This window comes from Poecile atricapillus, chromosome W (genome assembly GCF_030490865.1).
Source record: "Poecile atricapillus isolate bPoeAtr1 chromosome W, bPoeAtr1.hap1, whole genome shotgun sequence".
Classification (NCBI taxonomy): Eukaryota; Metazoa; Chordata; class Aves; order Passeriformes; family Paridae; genus Poecile; species Poecile atricapillus.
In genome coordinates, this window is record NC_081288.1 from 13981378 (window position 1) to 13988162 (window position 6785).

The following is a 6785-nucleotide window of genomic DNA, read 5'->3' on the forward strand; positions in this document are numbered from 1 at the left end:
ACTACTTCAAATGTCATATCTATGTACAACTTGATCCCTTCCACAACCTCTAAAGCAGCAGAATTGTATGAGAATGCCAGGGACAATCCACCCACAATGTTAATCATCACATACACATTTAGATAAACAAAGGAGGTGAGCTGCAGCAGGAGCTACCTGGGGCAATATGTAGAACTGTCAGAAATTCCCATTTGGAGAAGTCCTGTGTGCTGATTACCTAATTACTGATGTGTTGAGGAGTTCAGACCTGCTTTCAAGGCAATCTGTCTCAAACCAGCTTTACAATCTCATCTGTGCTGATGACAAGCTGGGATGTTCCTTGACCACCCAGGGAATTAATGAATTCAGTGCACAGGGTGTGCACAGGTACATAGGGTGATACCCACCTTCACCACACTTCTAACTATGGGATAGAGTTTCATACTTAGAACTTAGTCTGACAGCTCCTGTCACTTCAAGATAGTGTCCTGGTTTTAGAATTTGGAAATTTCTGGTTTTGGATTACTATTTGAAAGAATTTATTCAAATTGAAGACACTTCCAATTAATTCTGGATCATACAACTTCCCCTGAAAAATTGTAATGTTGTCCAAAATAATAAATCAGTGTTTGCTGTTAAGCTTTTATTTTTATTAAGCAAACCTATGACTCAATTCTACTATTTTAACGGAATCACTAGCTTCTGTCACATTTGTAGCAAGACAGCCTTGTAATGAGTTGTAATTAGGCATAAATTATTACAGCAAGCATTACATTAATTTTAGGCTTTTCTTCATCTAAGTATTAGTAGATTTCACTGTTTGCATGTTTTTATGCACTGGAGCAAAACAGGTATATTTGTCAATCAGCCAAGGCTAAAAGGAAACCAAGGTGGCCTTACAAAGCCTCTGGAGATCATAATCTGTTGATTTCCTTTGCAAAGGTAAATGGGTGTCGCCTCGTGGCACTGTTTCTTCTGCTCCCCATGTTCCTAGAGACATTTTGTCTTTCCAAAGTGCTGTTTTGCCCCATCTCTAAGAATTGTGCAGGCCTGCCCCAAATCTGCTACATGGGATGCTGAGCTGCTGAGATCCTCTGAGCTCTGCTCGACCACAGTGTTCTGGATCAGTAGATTTAATACAAACTTCGAGAAAGAGAGTAGATTTGTCAATAATTGCTTCAGGGGAATGTTTCTCTTACCAACACTGTCTTGTGCAATCTCCCTTTCCCTCAATAAGGAGGAAAAGATTGCCCAAGGGATGCATCTCCATGATGGTGTCCACAGCAAGATTAGCCTGTTTTACCAAATAAACAGCTCTCAAATTGATGCAGGAGGGCTGAATTGGATGATAATGTGACATGTTTTGATACAGAAAGGAGAAGCACAGCCACTCCCAGTACCCCCAACAGTAGAGCTGCAGCAGCTCAGAGGTGCCTTGAAGGTGTGTCCTGCTAGCCAGTGGGTCAGCAGCTGCTGTAATACCACATCTTGTCTCCTCACGTTTGGGAGGGAGAACGAGGAAACCATATTGCTGAGAAAAGGGTTTTGAAACAGTAAGAGAAGTATTTGCTAATAGCCTGAGGTCAGGCCATCTGGGGTTTTCACTTCAGGTTTGGGTTTCTAGGGATGAAGAACTATAACTCCCTCTGTGTGCAAGTGAATAGCGCCCAGCTGAGTGTGGATTCACTCCCAACTGAATTCAAATGAAATACCAATGGATAAAGGATATCCATTTCCAGTTTAATAGCTGTCTGTGAGAATGGAGTGCAGCACCGTTTAGTTTCGACCAGCAATAACCCTGAGCAAATCAGTACCATCTGCTCTCAGCTCAGAGCTTTTCTGATCAGCATAAAATAAAATAAATGCAAAAGTTTCTGAAAATAACAGCTACCCCCAGAACTGTCAGGCTAGCACCATATGTCAGTCTTCCCTTCCAGCAATGCCCCCAGAGCTGTGCCCACCATTACTCAGGAGTGACAGGGTCTGGATCTCAGGCCTGAAATGTTCTCTCCCACAGCTTTGGTGTTCCAGAAAAAACAGAACAAGAATTTTGTCATGCTATTAAATTATGTTCGGCCTTGCTAACCTCCGGTGATGAATGGCTCCATCTGAATATAATGCTGCCAGCTTCTTTGCATCAATATGAAAAATAGTTATAAATGTCTTAAGGATCTGTCAGGGAATGAGCTACAGCATTTTTATGCAGGATAACTCCCTGAGGAAGCAGGATGAAATGTAACCACCTCAAAGCTTACAGCAGGAAAAGGCATTAGAGACAGTCCAGTGGGAGATGGGTCCCAGAAGGGCCCAGGGACCCACAGCAACAAAGAGACTTTGTTTCTGTCACACAGCCATGCCTGCTGAGGGGGTGACAAGCCTGTGAAACTGAATCAGGAGCAGGAACAATGAAATTTCATGAACGAAAACAATTTCTTATTTTTCAAATGTAGTAACACCCTCTCCCTTCTTCCTGCTTACAAGTAAACATCAGTCGGAGCCAGCCCATGCTGCAGTGACACAGAAACTGTGGTGGCAGTGCTGTGTTGAGATGTGGTCAGTGGGAATGGGCAGCATGGGGCTCAGCACGGGCTGACCTGCCCTGACAGGAGACAGGATCATGGAAGCAGCTGGGCACCACATGAATTCAATGGTATTTTGTGGCTGCTGGTTAGACTGATGATGAGCAGTACTGTGTCCTCTCCTGGAGCCCTGGGAAACCACAGGGTTTCCACGTGATATGGGAAAAAAAGTTGATTTAATCTTTATATAATCCCATTTCTTTGTCAGGGATCACTTTCAAGCACTGGGTCTAGCTGCATGGAGTTTCTGAATGCCTCCTGATATTCAAAAAATCTCCCTCATGCCAAGCTCAGCACATTAGCAGGGATCCAGCTGGCTTTTACTCCATGTCCCGAGAGATGTCCTTTCAAAGTACACCTTCTCAAAGATGAACTTCTCATTCAGCATTCTACTGTTTCAATGATCTAAACCCTAAAGTTAGATATAATCTTGACATGTCTGACAGTCAGAATCTGTTATGATCTGCCAGAGTCTGCCAGTTGGATCTGGGATTGTGTGATAGATGGGAAAAGGTGCAGAGGCAGAGATGGCAGAAGAAGGAGCAGCAGCAGAAGTTTGATAGATGATGTGAGGAAAATCACTGCCTTGCAGAGATGCAGGATTATCTTCTACAGGAATGAAGGTGCTTATCCCAAAGCAATGAAATCCTGAATGTAAAACCTGGGTATGGAACATTCCTTGCTGTGTTTTTGGGAGAGTATTTAGACTACCTTGACTCAATTCTGCAATAAAGTTGCAAAAAATAAAGTCACGCCATATCCACTAAACTTTACTGAAGAGACTGTTGTGTGTTACTTGTTTCTGAGGGTTTGTAGACAACACTTAACACTTACCTGATGCTGAGGCTATGTTTATTCTAGTAAACAAACCCCTGTTCTCTGGCCTGCAGCATGGTTCAGCTTGTCCATACAGCCAAACTGTCCACTTGCCAAATCAGAGGCTGCATCCAAACAGCCTGCAAGGACCCAGGCTCCTGCCAGCCCACGCTTTGGCCAGACACAGTACAGGCTGCCCAGACCTCGCCCATGCCAGGGATCTTCCTGATGATTTAGTTGCTGATCATGAGCTGGTGCTCAGGCCCCAGTCCAGGCTCCATTTTGCTCTGGGCTTTAGACTAAAGCCCCAGGTGTTGCATGAAGAAGGCTGCTCTGGTTTGAAAGGAGGTGCTGTGAGTGGTGGGGTGCTGGGGGTGGGCTCCATGCCCGTGCTCTGTGCTCAGCTGTGCTGGCTGCAGCATGGCACCTGCTGCCCAGCTGGCCTGACAGGCAGGGGACATCTGGCTTTGGAGCATCATCGCTACCCCTAAACCATAGCAGGGATGGCAGAGGCTTCCTGGCATATATATGTGCACAGGGAAAATTATTTATGTTAGGAATGGTTTTCCAGGGAGGAAAAGGAAGGATGTGCTGGAGCTGGGAGCTTTCACAATAAAGGCAGAATTGTCCTGAACGTGACTTTTGGATTTTTAGAGGAATTTAGGGAATCATAAGAGAACATGTGGGCAAGATGGTGGCAGTATCCCAGCTCATGTGGCTGCACAGACCTGCTCCTTCAGCAGGGACAGAGCAGGCACCAAGGGAGCAGCCACAGACTCCAGTGGTTGGGAGGCAGGAAGGAGGAAAAAAAGCCTGTGCAAGGGACCAGACTGTGCAAGGTATTAAAGGTGTCTGTAAAGGAGTCTGGAGCAGGACAGGATGGTATGAGGCAGTGTCAGGTTTCAGGAAAGGTGAAAGAGAAGGGTAGATCAAAGACAGTAACTATTTCATTCCCCAACAAAGCTATATGGTGCTTCCTCTCCTTATCTCTGAGTCAAGGCCTACGTCTCCCCTCCCTGTCCTCCCATTGCTTGTCCCACTGCTGTCTCCCATTTTTGACTCTTTCCCTCATCTTCCTCCTCCCCTCACCCTGTCCCTGTGCATGCCTCTGTATGTGTCAGGCATTTTCTGAATGTGCCAGGCAGTGGCAGCCTGGGGATACATTGGCAAGAGTGGCGTCTCTAGCCTACACTAAAAGCTGCCCAAGCCTTACCTCACTGCTGGGCTAATCGTGGTCAGTGTGTGTGCCATGGCATGACAACAGTGCCCTGGAAGAGAATACACAGAACTGGAACAGGCACACTGTGCCTGTGCAATGGTCCCCAGCTGGGATTTCCCAGAGTGCCTTCAAGTCTGGAGAGACAAGTGTCTGCCAACTTAGGCTGAGCATGAAAAGTAACAGGCAGGAGTCAGTTGCATGTGACACTGGATGCCCCTGTGGTGTCATTTGTGAGAGAAGTGGTGGGAATCCATTGTGTAACCATGTGCTTCAGACCTCCAGTGGGTTTGAGCAAAGCAGATTTTTTGAAATCACATAAGCTAAAGAGCAATGTCAAAACAAAAGGGAAGTGTTGAGCATTTTGCAAAGCACTTCCACCAGTGTCAGTCACCCTTGCTGAGTTCCTTTAGTAGCTGCATGCACCCAGTCCTTGCTCTCCCAGCTTCTCAGAGAGACCTTTCTGATTTAGCGGTACATGGACAGAAGCCTGCCAAGAGGGTCTTTTTGCCTCATTTTGCAAACCCAGCTTTCAAAATTAGTGCTAACCACCTTTTAGAGTGTGCAGCAACTGTGATTAGCACTCCAGCCAGGCAGAAGCTCAGATGAGGGAAGGAAAGCCTTGGGGCCAAGGGGGCCCTATGAATGAACGTATTTCCCAAAATACACCAAATTTTGTTTTATCACAGCAAGATTGTGAATTGACATATTTCCCCTCCCAGCACAGAGATGTCTCAAAGGCACACAAAAGGTTTGTGGCAGAAAGTGTTTCTGCTTGGCCATCTGGGCTCCAATGCCTGAGAGGGGATTTGGCTAACCCTGAGCATGATGCCATCTGCCAGAGCCATTTGCCAGAGCCATCCATTTCTCCTTTGCTATCTGTGTGATACTCCTTTTATGTACCCACAGCAAATGGCAGACCACCTGTGTGTTTTATCTTTTAAAAAGAACCCCCAACTTGTCTGGCTCTGAAATGCAGGATTAGATGATAAAAGTTTTCTTCTGGACACAGTGTTATTTTTTTAATGCCCAAAGCTGAAGTCATATACAGACCCACACAAATTATGCTGAGGGCATGGATAGCTCATGCAAGAGCACATGTGATTGATTGTCTATTTTTTCATAAGCTCAATGTTTGTTTTACTGCAGTGCCAGAAACCCACACTTGAGATCAGGATGCAATTGTGCTAGGTGCTGTATGGATGTGATGAGGGAAAGTCATTTTACACTGAAATACAGCTTGAAATCTGAGGACTGTATGTAGCTAGGAGTGCCAGTGATTATTTCACCTTGGTTCAAATTATTTTGCCTCCCTTCTGAGAGTATCTCTCTTTATATTGCATTGTCAATCTCATCTCAGATTTTCCAGGCTCCAGGGGGAGATGAAGTGTGTTATTTGTCATGCTGAAGGGAACATGAACTGCATTTCAGCCAAAAGGGCTATTTGAGGGAAATGACACCACCAATACACTCTGCTGCAGAACAAGCAAACTCACATTGCTACTTGAAATTAAGAGTGAAGCATCTCAAATCACTCAGATTCCTAACATGGGAGAAACAGCCAAGTCCTGGTTTCTTGCATACGTTTTGCTTGGATCTGTGAGTGAGGATTGCTTTATGGAGTGTTTCCTTTAGAGCTAGACACAGTTTTGTTTGGAAAAAAATTATCAGTGCTTTCAGACATGAATCTTACATTCATCACAGCTATTTACTGATTCGCTTGCTGTGATCTATGGGATAGCAAATGATGAATGTTTAATGGAGAGCACTTCACAATTGGTCAAGGTGACTGCAAAATATTTAACATTTCAGAGCAATCAAAGTGTTTGGGAACATCCCTTCCCTTGCCCTTGCATTTGTTTTTTTTTTTCCCATCCCTTGTGGTTTATGTCACTGGAGTCTCTGTCTGGGCCTTGACCATGGTTTTGGCAGTTCTGATTGTGGTATAACTTCTCCAGTTATGGGCTTGAATGCCAGTAGAATACATATAAATTTGGCATTTTTTTGAAGGGAAGGAGGGAAACTAATAATTGCTGTGACTATAATTCAGTGTTCCTAGTAACTGGTGCAAGACCATTTTATTCTGTGTCTCTTTAAATGGTTGTAATTGTACCTGTACACATGGACTATTTGTGTTTATTAAAATGACCTTATCAGAAGAGCAGCTAAAGCAAACTTCAGCCATGTGAGCAGAA